We start from the raw sequence: 16,376 nt of genomic DNA, 5'->3' as shown, positions 1-16,376 counted from the left end.
GGTTTGCAGAGACCTGAAGGATTTCAAACACAGGAAGCATTTGGGGCGGTGGAGGGGCACACTTAACCCTTTCTCACCTTGCTTCCTTAACAGCTGTCAGGAAACCTAGGCGCTTAGGGAAGGACTCAGTCTGGGTCGCCTTCACTCACGCCCTCTACCTCTGACCCTGACCCTGGTCCTTGCCCTTGCCACTGGCCAGCTTCAAGGGTTTGGTCAAGACACCCACACACTGGCCTTCCTCTCTCCTCTGCATTTTCAACTGGCTCTGAATTGGGGGTGACTGCCTAGGCTTGTGCCCAAGGCTTAATTGCCCAGCACCCTCATGTTCCCTGCATCCCCCAGGAGGCACCCTCTACCTGGAATGCCCCCACCCCACCTTTCCGTGAGCAATTCATTCTTGCAGCAGCACCTCAAATCCCATCGCATCCAGAAGCCTTCCCGGGATAACACTAATCCAGCAAGGGTTGCCCCTCAGCTCCTCCCCACTGTTGGGACATGCGACAGCTCCTATGGTGTCCCCTTTCTTGTTCCCTGGAGCTGTCCTCATTCTAGTTCCCCATCATGATAAGAGGCAGGTGGTTTACCCAACTCCACACAGTCAAGGCTGGATTCATTTTGGGTATACTTGGGATTCCGGTTTAGAAGCGGGTCCTGAAGTTGTTTGCCTTTCCAGACTGGACTGTTAGCTCCTTCTATAGCTTGGGAGCTCCCAAGGCATGGGGCTGCCTCCCTCATTTGACTGGGAATCCCCTAAGGTAGGATACTGTCTTCTCACTCTTCTGGATCTCTCCAAAGTCCCCAATATCTTGCTCTGCACATAGGTGGCACTCAACACTTATTAAAAGACTGAATCGAAAGGTGTCTCCACCTTTCAGCAAGCTAGGCAGTTTGCTTGAAGTGTAAGTCCAGATTTACACAAAAGATACATTGGACAGGGTGCATGTGTGCCATAAAAGACATGAGAGACCACGGCATATTTAAAATATTTTTGAAATGTTACAAAAATCCTATATATACACAATGTATTTATTATCAGTCTATCTCCACCAGAAGGGTTACCTCCATAAGGGAGGGATCTTTGTTTTGTTCACAGCTGTGTCCCCAGACCTAGAACAGTGACTATGACATGACTGGTACTCAATACATAATTTTGAATATATGAATGAAATTTTCAAAAACATCTTTACTGCCTAAATTCAGGTAGCAGGAAGGGAATACGATAAGGTTCCCATTAATAGCCTATGGCCCATTAACCACACTCAAGTAAAAAAAAAGCGTGTGAAGCATGGTACCCCTCTTCATCCTTGAGACCCAGGATATGAGTAGCAGGCATGGGTAGCAGGAGACCATTCTCCCTTCACTGTTCCCCTGGAAAGAGTTTTCTTTCTTTTTCTTTTCTTTTCTTTTTTTTTCTCTCTCTCTCTCTTTTTTTTTCTTTTTTGAGACGGAGTTTTGCTCTGTTGCTCAGGCTGGAGTGCGATGGTGCTATCTCGGCTCACTGCAACCTCTGCCTCCTGGGTTCAAGCAATTCTTCTGCCTTAGCCTGAGTAGCTGGGATTACAGGCATGCGCCACTATGCCCGACTAATTTTGTATAAATTTTTAGTAGAGACAGGGTTTCACCATGTTGGTCAGGCTGGTCTCGAACTCCTGACCTCAGATGATCCACCCGCCTCCGCCTCCCAAAGCGTTGGGATTACAGGCGTTAGCCACCATGCCTGGCTGGAAAGCGTTTTCTAACCAGGAGGAGAACATCTGGCTTCTAGTCTCCACCCTCATTTGCTATAAGGCCTTGCCATCATCACCTCAACTCACTGGGGTTCATGGAGGTGATAATCTCTGCTCTACCCACTTCAAAGTTGTTATGGGACTAAGTGAGATAATGTGCCTGAAGGTACTGTGCAAATTAAGAATAAGCCCTTGCAGAGTTGTTTTTAGGAACCTTGGTGCTCCAATCCTTGATTGGACAAGCCCATGCACACCCAAATAAGTGTCCCCCATAACTAGGTTAAAAGAAGCATTCATATTTAATTGCACATTTACTAGGATGTGTATGGCATATTGCTAAGTGGTTAGAACACATAGCGCTTTCCAATACAATAGCTACTAACCACATTTCCAATGAAGTTTAAAATTCAGTTCCTCAGTTCCACTGACCATGCTTCAGTTGCCCATATGTGGCTAGTGGCTACTGTATTGGACAGCACAGAATAGAATCTTCAATCATTGAAGAAAGTTCTATTGGATAGAGCACTCATTCATTCTTCTTTTTTCTATAGTCCATATTCCCACCCTACCTCGCCTTCAAAATGTACAAGGTGAGGGAAAAAAACATAAAAGCAAACCAATAGAAATTCAAGCCAAGCTGAAGGCATGCGTTTACAGTAAGATTTAAATATCTGACACCTGGAATAATCATTTTTTAATTGAATCCTTCCTTCATTTAACCAAATTACATCCTTTTTTTTTTAGAGGCAGGGTCTTGCTCTGTTACCCTAGGCTGAAGTGCAGTAGTGCGATCACAGCTCAAAGCAAGCTCAAACTTCTAGGCTCAAGTGATCCTCCCACCTCAGCTTCCCAAGTAGCTGGGACTGCAGACATGCACCACCATACCAGGCTAATTTTTAAATTTATTTTTGTTTTTTGTAGAGACTGAGTCTCACTGTGTTTCTCAGGCTGGTCTTAAACTCCTGGTCTCAAGCAGTCCTCCCATCTCGGCCTCCCAAAGTGCTGGGATTGCAAGTGTGAGTCACCATGCCTGGCCACATCTGTTTTTGTAGTCCCAGATCCAAGATTTCATCTTTCTTTCTCAGGACACTCTTGCCCACGGCAACTTTGCCCTCTCCATAACAGCTATGGCTGTACCTTTCATTGGTAGATGCTCTCACAGTGCATTGGGAGCGCTTTTGCATCTGCACACTGTGCTCTATGGGCCTGCTGTAATTCTGCAGAGAGGACCCATCACCACCATATCCATTCAGGGGTCAAGGCTTAAGAGGCAAGGAACACAGCTCTGATTGCCAACTCTCAACCCCTTGTAGGCTCCCAGATATCTTAATATCAGATTGAAATGACCAGTTTTTGAATATCTGTATCTATTTGCCAGACTTTAAGGTCACTGCTGTGATAGCACCTAGCACAATGCCTGGCACATAATTGATACTTCACAACTGCCTGTCAGGTAAGTAAGTAACTGTTGGCCCAACTCTGTGCTGTCTTTTGTTCAGGATGATACTATTGAATGAATATCAGCAGAATAAATGTTTTAAGGCATAAGTCTCCAATCCCTGGGCCATGGACCATTATGGCTCCCTGGCCTATTAGGAACCAGGTCTCACAGCAGGAGGTGAGCAGCAGATGGGCCAGTGAAGCGTCATCTGTATTTACAGCCGCTCTGCATTGCTCCCATTACCACCTGAGCTCCACCTTCTGTCAGATCAGCGGTGGCATTACATTGTCATAGGAGCATGAACCGTACTGTAAACTGCACACGTGAGGGATCTAGGTTGCATGTTCTTCATGAGAATCTAATGCCTCGTGATCTGTCACTGCCTCTCATCACCCCCAGATGGGACCATCCATTTGCAGGAAAACAAACTCAGGGCTCGCACTGATTCTACGTTATGGCAAGTTGTAGCATTATTTCATTATATGTTACAACAAAATAATAATAGAAATAAAGTGCACAGTAACTACAATGCGCTTGAGTCATCCTGAAACCATCCCTCCTAACCCTAGTTCATGGAAAAGTTGTCTTCCATGAAAACAGCCCCCGATGCCAAAAATGTTGGGACCACTGTTTCAAGGTATTTCTCTGGAGGTGGGAAGGAGGTACATGAAACTGTCCACACTCTCCTGCCCTGAGGCAGCAAGTAGCTGTGAAGTTGCTGGAAGCGTTGCTGCATTTGGGGCTCAGGACCTGTGGTCAGCAGCAAGACTGTTTCCAGTCAAGGTGAGGGACAATCCTGGAGGCAAGGGCAGGACTCAGTGCATTGTTGGGGACAGAAATGAGATAACTGACTTATGTGAGTTCAAAGTGTGACTTGTCCCCCTCATCAGAGCTATGCACACGCTATTCAGTTCTGCTTATTGTCCTATGCCACCACCAGCCACTGCTGTTCAGTTGACTCACCCACCTCTCTTGTGGGTTAAACAGTGTGAGGCATTACAAAGAACTCAACTTTTGGGGTTTCACATAACTGAATTCAAATCCTGTCCCTCAATCCCATTTGTTAGCTGTGTGACCTTGGGCAAATTATTTAGCTTCTCGGAGGCTCAGTTTTTTCCTCTGTTAAATGAGGATAATAATGGTACCTAATTTTTTATGTGTCCCTCCAAAATTCATATGTTGAAAAAAAATTTTTTTTTTGAGACAGTTTCACTCTTGTTGCCCAGGCTAGAGTGCAATGGCATGATCTTGGCTCACCATAACCTCTGCCACCCAGGTTCAAGCGATTCTCCTGCCTCAGCCTCCCGAGTAGCTGGGATTACAAGCTTGTGCCACCACACCCAGCTAATTTTTTGTATTTTTAGTAGAGATGGGGTTTCTCCATGTTGGTCAGGCTGGTCCCGAACTCCTGACCTCAGGTGATCTCCCCGCCTCAACCTCCCAAAGTGCTGGGATTACAGGTGTGAGCCACTGCGCCCTGCCTCATATGTTGAAATTAAAAGCCCAAGGTGATGTGTTAAGAGGAAGGGCCTTTTGAGATTGATTAAGTCATGAGGGCTGCACACTCATGAATGAATTAGTGGTCTTGTAAAAGAAGTTGGAAGGGGCACCCTAGTTCCCTTTTTGCCCTTCCATCCCTTCTGTCATATGAGGACATGGTGTTTGTACCCTCCAGAGGAAGCAGCATTCAAGACACCACCTAGTAAGCAGAGACTGGGCCCTCACCAGACACAGAAACTGCCAGCGCCTTGATCTCAGACTTCCCATCCTCCACAACTGTAATAAATAAATTTGGATTATTTATAATTACCCAGTCTCGAGTATTCTGTTATAGCAACAGGAATGGACAAAGACCTTATGGTTGGGAGATTAAATGAGATAATGTATGTAAAGTACTTAGCACAGTCCCCAGCCCATGGTAGCTGCTCATTCGATGTTAGTTTTCTCCTCTTCCTGACCTGTCTCTCCCCTCACCTTTGGGTCTGTCCTCTGGCCTTCTGAAACTGATGAGGAAGAAAAGGCTCTGATATGGTTTGGATCTGTTTCCCCACCAAATCTCATGTAGAATTATAATCCCCAGTGTTGGAGGTGGTGTCTGGTGGGAGGTGACTGGATCATGGGGGCAGAGCTCTCATGAGACTGGGTAATTTATAAAGAAAAGAGTTTTAATTGACTCACAGTTTCACATGGCTGGGGAGGCTTCGGGAGACTTACAATTATGGTGGAAGGCAAAGGGGAAGCCAGACACATCTTACATGGCAGCAGGAGAGAGACAGAGGGAGGGGGAACTGCCAAACACTTTTAAACCATCAGATCTTATGAGAACTCACTCACTATTATGAGAACAGCATGGGGGAAAGGACCCCATGATCAAATCACCTCCCACCAGGTCCCTCCCTCAACATGTGGGGATTACAATTCAAGATGAGATTTGGGTGGGGACACAGAACCAAACTATATCACTGCCTAACCTCAAAAGTCACACTCTTCCCTCACTGAACATCAAGAAGCAGTTTCTCACTTTTTGGGTCCACCTATCACTTTATTTGAACTTCTAGCACCTAACTCATACTGTCTTGAATTAGGAAGCCATGAAGCACATAGTGGTTAAGCACATGGGTTCTGGAATAAGGCAGCTCTGTCTCTTACTACAGAGGTTACTTTGAGCAAATTGTTAACCTTTCTGAGCCTTAGATGCCTCATCTGAAAAAAGGGCTAGCACCTAGCTCCCATTGTTATTGAAAAGATTAAAAGAATCAATACCTATAAAGTATTTGACTGAGTTTTGTTCTTATAGTAAGGGAAGCATTTGTGTAAATGTTACATATTCCCATGGGTATTTGTGTATATCTGACTAATATGACATAGTAACACTATGTCTCATTCATTTTTATATTCTCACCAGCAGTGCTGTTGCCCAAAGCAAATACTCAATAAATGTTTGTTGAATGAAAGAAGGAATTGTATATTCATATTAATAATTGCTCTAGGTTTATGATCCATATCAAGTGTCTTTATTTGGGCAAAATCATCACAACTTGTCCAACAGGTTCTTAGATGGGTCAACACTAATAGCTAATAGACGTACACAAAGAGGTGACCATCTTCCCTCCCCTCATTGTGTAGTAGTTGTTTTTACTGGAGTAATGCAAAAAGTAGAGTGGGGAGAGGACATCTGAAGAAGGATCAACCTGGCCAGCAATCAGAGAGATTTCACAACAGCAAGAGCCCCAACCCCCTCATCATGCAGATGGAGAAACTGAGGTCCAGAAAGGAAAAGCGACTTACCCCAAGCTACACAGAAAGCTGGTGGCAAAGTCAGGACAGAGCCTAGGTTCAACTAAATCCCAACTCCTGTTTTTCCTTCTGTGTCTTCCCAGGATAGGAGTAGTGCTCACTGGCCAAGCAGTCCCCTAGCTGGCTGCAAAGGCACAACAAAATGACTGTGGTTAGGCACAGGATTCTTATTCCACAGGCCAGCCCTTTTGGAGCATCTCAGAATGAGTCTTCCATTGTCACTCATCTAATTTGTTCCTTAAGACATAAGCTAAATTAATGAGCAAAAGAAGTTCAGTAGCAGCAACATCGGGAAAAAGTATTTATGAAGAGCTTCAAAGCTTACCCTGCCTCTGAAGCTACTTAACAGGAACCGGGGGGAAAAAAAGCACAGGCCAGCTGCTAGTTGATGCCTCACTAACTAGCTTCATGACAAATTATCTTTGCTCAGTTAACCACCACCAGAGAACATGAATTTTTCACTCTCTCATTACTGAGTATTTGTCTTTCTGATACTAATGGCTAGAGTTGAGCTTTCTAACTCATCTATAACCACCAGAGCAGCCAGCACAATGCTTGCCATAGAGTAGTAGATGCTTAAGCCATATTCATGAATTCACTTTCCCATTCTGGGTGTGAGACGATTTAAATCAGAGGACATGATGTTCATTATGTGAAACTCAGCCTGGAAACTTACTCTGTGAATCAAAAGACCCTAATGATCATTTTGAGGGAGTAATCTCTTTGTTGGACTTTGCTGGGGTTTCTTTTTCAGCTAACTGTATGATTCTTGTCTTGATGTCCAATGCCTCTTAATTCTGATCACCAGCTAGGTCCTAAGCCTGGCCACAGACCAAGATCTTGTCTTTCACACTTGCCTTCTTCCCAAGCACAGAGTCAAATACTAGCCATCACAAGGTATCACATTTGCAAAAATTAGAGAAGTAGCCACTTTGCAGCATAACCACATTATCTCTATTCACATCTCAAGTGTTTAATACTATATTCAAGTCTCTGCATGCTAATTCCTTCCATAGGGCACCTTTCAGCCACAGCCACATGGGCTCCAACTGCCCTGGAAATGCTTATTCCATTTCTCTGTTTCTTCCAACTTCTTTGCAAACTACATACCTTCTCAGATCGTACGATATATTTAAGGAACACCAGGGGTTCCCACAGATATGCCTTCCTTGACACAACACCCAAGTACCTGAAAAATGTTATGTCAATGGAATTCAGATAATCAGCTATATTTCAAATGTCTTTGAAGGGTTCACAGTTTATTAGCTGAATAAGTCCTAAGAGAGATTCTCCGAGGTGAAGAACTGTTCTTCTATTCCTGCACCCAGCCCAGCCCAGCCCAGCTCCACAGAATTACCCCCTTTTCCCTACATCCTGCTTAATTCCTTCTGATCCTCTCCCATAGCCACACAGGTCCCCGTTCCTCCTGTTTGTCTTTCAGAGCAGTTTCATTTCCTCTGCACATCCTCTATGACGTCTCCCAGGAGCCTCCATCCTTCCTCTCTCCTACAGTCTATAAATACCCTGGTCTCCCAGGGGAGGCATGTGAATGCCTTCCTTAAGCAGCAAGACCCTGTGAGCTAGGATAGCCACTCCCAAAGGAGCAGGTTTATCTCCAAAGTCCACTGAACCTTTCTTCCTCTTGCTTTGCTGGTTAATATTATCTGGGCTTATATCTTGAAGGATATTATATGTCTCAAATCTGGCACCTTTGTTTGCAGAGCCAGGGCAAAGACTGTTGAGGACAGGGTATTGAGTCTATGACCAGTTCCGTTATGGGCTTAGAGTTCTGGGATAATAAGGTCAAAGTCAGAGAGATAATGAGGTCAGCTTTGTTCTATCCCAGACTCAAGTTTGGATTGACACCCATCACCACCTGAATCCTAACCATGGCCACAGACTGAGATCTTTTGAGGTTCTCACTTTTTGACTTTCATACATTTCCCATACACATACAGAGAGTCAAATATTGTACTAAAATTTAAAATGTAACACTTTTGGAGAAGAAAGAAAGAAAACTAGCCATCTTAAAGCAAAACTCTATGTGTTAATTTCTCAGGGATGCTATGACAAATTACCACAAACTTGGTGGCTTAAAGCAACAGAAGTTTATTTCTTCTCACTTCTGGAAGCCAGAAATATGAAATCAAGAAATCTCTAGGGTGAGAAGTTTATGATAAATTAGTGAAGTGATAGACATGTAAATTAGTTTGATTGAATCTTTCTACAATATATGCATAGATCAAAGCCTCACATTGTACCCTATAAACATGCACGATTATCATTTGTCAATTAAAAATAAATAAAGAGAAAATGAAAGTGTAAGGGAGAATTCTTCCTTGCCTCTTTCATCCCCTGGTGGCTCCAGGCATTCTTTGACTTAGGGCTGCATCCCTCCGATCTCTGCCTCCATCTTCATCTTCACATGACCTGACCCTCTTGTCTATGTGATATCCTTCTGCCTCACTAGGGTCTCACTCCGTTCGTTACTCAGGCTGGAGTGCAGTGGCATGATCAAAGCTCACCATAACCTAGAACTTCTGGCCTCAAGAAATGCCCCTGGCTCAGCCTCCTCAGCAGCTGGAGCTACAGGCACCACCACAACCAGCTGATTTATTATTTTTTATTTTTTTTTTGTAAAGACGGGTCTTGCCATGTTACCCAGGCTGTTCTCAAACTCCTGGACTCAAGTGATCCTCCCACCTTGACCTCCCAAAGTGCTGGGATTATAGGCATGACTGCCTCACTCTTATAAAGATTGTCAGCGTTGGATTTAGGGCTCACCTGGATAATCCAGTATGATCTCTCTTGAGTTCCTTAACCTTTTTACACCTGCAAAGACCATTTTCAAATGAGGTGTCAAATTTACAGGTTCCAGGGGTTAGGACATAGACATATCTTTTGGGGGGCTACTATTCAACCCATTACACCCCACTACCTCCATTTACATTTCTGGCATGCTGGAATCAACAGAGCATGAACTTTCTGCCAATTTAACCTCCAAATAGCTGTCAAATCTACACTTCTCTATGTTTCTGCTGCCCTATTCTTGTTCCAGCCCTGTCATTCCTCACACATCATTCTCCATAGCAACCAGAATGGTTATGCCAGTTGGCTTGAAAACCTTCTGTGGCTCATGGCTCTTAGGACGAAGGCCAAACTCTTAACCATGGCATGCAAGGCCCTGCATAATCTAGCCCCTACCCACCTCGCCAGCCTCTTCTCTTGCCTCTCATCCTCTTTCTGTCTGCAATGCCATGTCCCTCCTGTCACAGTGCCTTCCCAATACTTTTTCCTCCTACTGAACGATTCTCTGCCCCATCTTCTGGCTAACGCCTATCATCCATCAGCTCATCTCTAATGCCAAATCACTCCTCAAGAGATGTTTTCTTTGGACCTCAGACTGGCTGAAATTCCCCTGTAATCGCTTCTCATAGTTCACAATTCAGTTAGTGTTCAATTAATGTCTGGCTCACCCCATCCACCCCTCACTGTCCAACTAGACTGAGCTCCATAAGGGCAGGGGCCATGGCTGTCTGGTTTCATGACTGTGTCCTCAGCATCTAGCCAGTATCTAACTCATAGTAGGTGTTCAGTCATTTTCTGAATGAATACATAAATGAATTAATGAATGAATAGGTCTGAACATCTGTGCTTTGGTCCCTCAAGTTCTTTTCCTAAAAAATGAGAAAACAATGTTTCTCTCCCAGGGTTGAATAAGAGTCCAAACAAGAGAATGAAAGGGAAGGAGCTTTATAAACCATGAAATGCCTTACTAATTGGAGGAATTATTACAATACTGGCCAATGTAACCAGCCTTCTGGGGGAATGGGAAGTGCACTGTGCACGGCTTAGGGTTAGCAGGAGGAACAAGGGTGAAAGCGGGGAAGGATACTTGAGGTCTACATTCCTCTGGATAAGAAGAGTTTCTGTGGCTCTGCTATGTAGGATAAAATTACAAGAACATTCAATTCCCCTGCTTCAGGCTTGAAGCTTATAACTTATCACCCTCTGGGATCAAGAAGAAAATGCCATTCTGCTCAGGTGTAAATATTGCCAGGAGTCACCTCGGGTATTTAGGATTTTGATTGTCTTCCTTTAAAGCATCTGACCCAGGTGCAGGCTGAGGATAGGGTGACAGCCTCCTGGGCTGGCTCCCTCTTGACTGGTGCTTCCCATAAGGTGATCCGTCAGCCGTGGCACTTGCTTAAGGCACTGCCCAGCTGACAAATGGCTTTGAAGTGTGCCTCTTGGCTTTGCGTTCTTCCACTTCCTGGTCTTCTTGGCTTTCACTGTTAGCAGCAGGCGGAGGGGTTGGCAGGGCTGGGGGCAGGGTGCGGGGGAGGTGGTATCACCTCCTTCCTCTTGCTTCTCTAGCACGTCCATCTAAAAAAACATCCCAGGAGGCTTGACATTCCAGGTCTTTGGTTTCTTACATTTGATTTCCCTAGACCCCATCAAGTCATAATCTCCTTTCCTGCAGGAAAGGGATACTTCCACCTCTTCCTCCATATCCTCTTAGCTCCTTGCATTTGGGTCAAGAGACCTAAAAAGGCCATTTCTTATTTCCATCTTGTCTTCCATTGTTTTATCCCCTGGGATATCTATGCATTCATGGCCCTGAGATGCCTCACTGGTCTGGAATGTTCAGGGCGAGCCGATCCTCTGAATCATAGACAAAGAAACTGGAAAGAGGAGTGCTCATTAGGCTGTCATTTCCCCAGTTTCCTCCTCTGACCTGGATGTCTTTCCACTGGTTTGGTGGTGTGCTTCCCTACTCTGTGCCACTGGCTTTTGAGGTTCTGTCTACATAGCCCCAGAGAGGTGAATAACAGGAGCATGTCTACGCATAATCCAAGCAAAATCCTCAGTTTTGTCTCAATGATTTGGGCATCCCAGTACAAAGGACTACTTCAGTAGCAGGCTTTGGGATAATTTTCTCTAATAGTTACCACAGAATTGAAGCTGGAAAGGACCTTGAAGTTTATCTGTTCAAAGACATCCTCCTTTTTTGTTATAGCACTATAGAGGTATAATTGACATACAATGCCTGCACAAGTTTCACAAAAGTGTACAATTTGCTAAGTTTTTACATATACATACTCTTATGAAACCATCACCACTATCAAGTTTTCATCAATCCCTACAGTTTCCTCCCACCTCTTTGTAAACTCTCCATCCAGCCCCTCCCCTCTGCTCCACCTCCAAGCAATCACTTGGGGATAATGCTTTCAAGCAGTCACCTGGGGATGGAGGAGAGGGGAGGGGCTGGAGGGAAGGTTTTCTTGTTAATATATAGTTTGCATTTTCTAGAATTTTTAATAAACAGAGTAACACAACATGTACTCTTTTTTGCTGGCTTCTTTCACACAGAAAAATTATTTTGGGATTTATTCCTGCTGTTGTATGTATTAACAGTGTTTTGTGTATCAGCAGGTCATTACTTTTGAATTGCTGAGTGGTTTCCACCATATTTTGTTTATTCATTCACCTGTTGATGCACATGGATGGTTTCTTTTTCTGGTTGTTGGCTATTGCCAATAAAACTGCTATGAGCATTCACATACAAGTCTCTGTATGGACAAAGTCTTTCATTTCCCTTGGGTAAATACCTAGGAATGGAATGCTAAGCCATATAGTAGATGTGTGTTTAACTTTTATAAAACTACCAAACCATTTTTCAAAATGGTTATACCATTTAACATTCTCACCAGTAGAGTAGGAGAATTCCAGTTCCTCCATATCCTCACCAACACTTGGTATGGTCAGTCTTTTGTTTGTTTTCTTTATTGTGGTGAAATGTATATATAACAAATTTACCATTTAGACATTTTTAAGAAGACCTCATTCATGTATTTTTTAATTGTAGGTAATTACACATAACAAATTTTAACTGTTGTTAAGTTTATATTTTATTGGCATTAAGTATATTTACATAGCTCTGCAACCATTACCACCATCCATCTCCAGATCTTTTACACCTTTCCAAACTGAAACTCTGTACCCATTAAGCATTAACTTTCCATTTGCACCTTCCCCACTCCCTGGCAACCACCATTCTACTTTCTATCTCTATGACGGTAACTACTCTACTACCTCATATAATCGGAATAGTACTTCGGTCAGTCTTTTTAACTTTAGCCATTCGAATAGATCTGTAGTGGTATCTCACTGTGGTTTTAATTTTTGTCTCCCTAATGGTTAATGAAGTTAAGCATCTTTATATGTGTTTATTTGCCATCCAGATATCTTATTTGGTGAATTGTCTGTTCAAATATTTAGTCCATTTTTTATTGGTTGGTTTTCTTAGTATTGAATTATTTTAACAACTTCATTGAGATATCATTCACATACCATACAATTCACCAGTTTAAAGTGTACAATTCAATGGTTTTTAGTATAGTTACAGAGTCGTGCAACCACCACCGTAATATAATATTAGAACATTTTTATTATCCCAGAAAGAAACTCCATATCCATTACCAGTCACTTCCCATTCCCCTACCCTTCCATCCCCTGGCAACCACTAACCTTCTTTCTGTCCCTACAGATTTGCCTTTTCTGAGCACTCGTATGAATGGAGTCATACAATATTGGCCTTTTGTGTCTGGCTTCTTTCACCAGCATAATGCTTTCAAGGTTCATCCATGTTGTGGCATGTATGAGAAATTTATCCCCTTTTACTGCCAAATCATATCCAATTGTTTGGATATACCACATTTTATCTATCCATTTATCAGTTGATGGATATTTGGGTTGTTTTTATTTTCAACTATTACAAATAATGCTCTATGAACACTTGTGTACATATTTTTGTGTGGATGTATATCTTCAATTCTCTCAGGAATATACCTACAAATATTTACTTAGGCCATATGATAACTCTATGTTTAACCATTTGAAGAACTGCTAAACTGTTTTCCATAGCAACAGTACCACTTTCCATTCTCACCAGCAATGTGTGAGGGTTCCAATTTCTCTATATCCTATCCAAATACTTATTTCTGTTTTTGTTTTGATTATAGCCATTCTAGTGTGTGTGAAGTAGTATTTCCTTGTGGTTTTGATTTTTCATTTCCCTTATGACTAATGATGTTTTATGTACTTGTTGGTCATTTGTATATCTTCTTTGCGGAAATGAACCTTTGCCCACTTTTTGATTGGGTTATTTGTCCTTTTATTGTTGAGTTGTAAGAGTTAATTACATGTTTTGGATACTAGGCCCTTATCAGATATAAGATTTGCAATTTTTTCTCTTATTCCATGGGTTGTCTTTTTTCTTTTTCACTTTCTTTATAATGTTCTTTGATACACAAAAGTTCTTCATTTTGATGAAGTGGAATTTATCTACATTTTCCTTGGTGCTTTTGGTGTTGTATCTAAGAAAAAACTAATCTAAGAACACACAGATTTATACCTATGTTCTAAGACTTTTATAGTTTGACCTCTTACGTTTAAGTCTATGCTCTATTTTGAGTAAATTTTTATGTGTGATGTAGGGAAGGAGATCAACTTCATTGTTTTGCTTGTGGATATCCACTTGTCCCAGCACCATTTGTTGAAAAGACTATTTTTTCTCTCATTGAATTGTAAACAGTATTGTTTCTAAATTTCAGTTTCCAATTGTCTGTTGCTAGCATATAGAAATAAAGCTGACTTGTATATATTAATTTTGTACCCAGAAACCTTGCTAATGTTATCTATTAGTTCTAGTAGATTTCTTGTAGATCCTCCTGGATTTTCTATGTACATGATCATGTTATCTACAAATGAAGACAATTTTACTTCTTCCTTTTTAAATCTAGATGCCTCTTATTTCATTTTCTTGCCTCATTGCACTGGCTAGAACTTCCAGTAAAATATCAAATAAGGGCAGACATTTTTGTTTATCTCCTGATCTTAGGGGGAAACAATTCAGTAGTCAACCGTTACATGTTATGTTAACTGTGGGTTTTTCATAATACTCCTCTTCAAGTTGAGAATGTTTCCTTCTATTCCTAGTTTGTTGAGAGTTTTTCCTGGGGATATACCCAAAGAATTATAAGTCATGCTGCTATAAAGACACATGCACACGTATGTTTATTGCAGCACGATTCACAATAGCAAAGACTTGGAATCAACCCAAATATCCATCAGTGACAGACTGGATTAAGAAAATATGGCCCATATACACCATGGAATACTATGCAGCCATAAAAAAGGATGAGTTCGTGTCCTTTGTAGGGACATGGATGCAGTTGGAAACCATCATTCTAAGCAAACTATTGCAAGAACAGAAAACCAAATACCGCATGTTCTCACTCATAGGTGGGAATTGGGCAATGAGATCACTTGGACACAGGAAGGGGAACATCACACACCGGGTCCTATTGTGGGGAGGCGGGGGGAGGGATAGCATTAGGAGATATACCTAATGTAAATGATGAGTTAATGGGTGCAGCACACCAACAAGGCACATGTATACATATGTAACAAACCTGCACGTTGTGCACATGTACCCTAGAACTTAAAGTACAACAACACACACACAAAAAAAAGGATATTGGATTTTGTCAAGTGCTTTTTCTGCATCTACTGAGATAATCATATGTTTTTTCCCTTCTTTTGTTTATTAATATGGCAAATTACATTGCTTGATTTTCAAATGTTAAGCCGACTTTGCCTTGCTGGGATAAACCCCACTTGATCATGGGTGCATCCTCCTTTTTCTATATTGTTAGATTTGATTTGCTAAAATTTTAGCATAGATGTTTATAAGGGATACTGATCTGTAGTTTTCTCATAACATCTTTTTCCTCTTTTGTTATCAGGGTAATGCTAGTAATAAACTTAGCTAAAATGAAAAGGGAAATATTTCTTCCTTTACAATTTTCTGGAACAGTTTGTTTAGAATTGGTATTATTTCTTCTTAAAATATTTTGTAGAATTTACCAATAAAGTCATCTGACACTGAAGTTATATTTGTAGAAAGGTTTTTAGCCACAAAGTCATTTTTTAAATAGAGAGTTATTCATAGTGCCTGTTCTTCCTAAGTGAGGTTATGTGTTTTGTGTCATTCAAAAAATTTTCCATTTCATCTAAGTTGTCAGATTTATTGGCAAAAAGTTGTTGTTCATAATATTACCTTAGTATTCTTGTAATATTTGGAGAATCTGTAGTTATGTCACCCCTGTCATTCTTCATACTGGTAATTTGTGTCTTCTTTCTTCTTTTCCTTATTAGCCTGGCTAAAAATATATCAATTTTATTGATTATCTCTAAGAACTTCAGATGTTGTCTAAGAACTTTCAACTCTAAGCTTTTGGCTTAATTTGTTTTCTCGATTGTTTGTTTCTTTTCTATTTCTTTAAATTTCTGCTCTGATTTTTATTATTTTCTTTCTTCTACTTTGGGTTTAATTTATTTATCTCTTTCTAGTTTCTTTTATTTTATTATACTAGGGTTATAAGTATAATAACTAGGTTTAAGTTCTAGGGTACATGTGCACAACGTGCAGGTTTGTTATATATGTATACATGTGCCATGTTGGTGTGCTGCACTCATTAACTCGTCATTTACATTAGGTATTCCTCCTAATGCTATCCCTCTCTGCTCCCCCAACCCCACGACAGGCCCCAGTGTGTGATGTTCCCCACTCTGTGTACAAGTGTTTTCATTGTTCAACTCCCATTTATGAATGAGAATATGTGGTGTTTGGTTTTCTGTCCTTGTGATAGTTTGCTCAGAATGATGGTTTCCAGCTTCATCCATGTCCCTACAAAGGACATCAACTATCCTTTTTCATGGCTGCATAGTATTCCATGCTGTATATGTGCCACATTTTCTTAATCCAGTATATCATTGATGGACATTTGGGTTGGTTCCAAGTCTTTGCTATTGTGAATAGTGCCACAATAAACATACATGTGCAT

This window comes from Mandrillus leucophaeus, unplaced genomic scaffold (assembly GCF_000951045.1).
Source record: "Mandrillus leucophaeus isolate KB7577 unplaced genomic scaffold, Mleu.le_1.0 Scaffold339, whole genome shotgun sequence".
Lineage (NCBI taxonomy): Eukaryota > Metazoa > Chordata > Mammalia > Primates > Cercopithecidae > Mandrillus > Mandrillus leucophaeus.
This window is presented reverse-complemented; position numbering follows the sequence as displayed.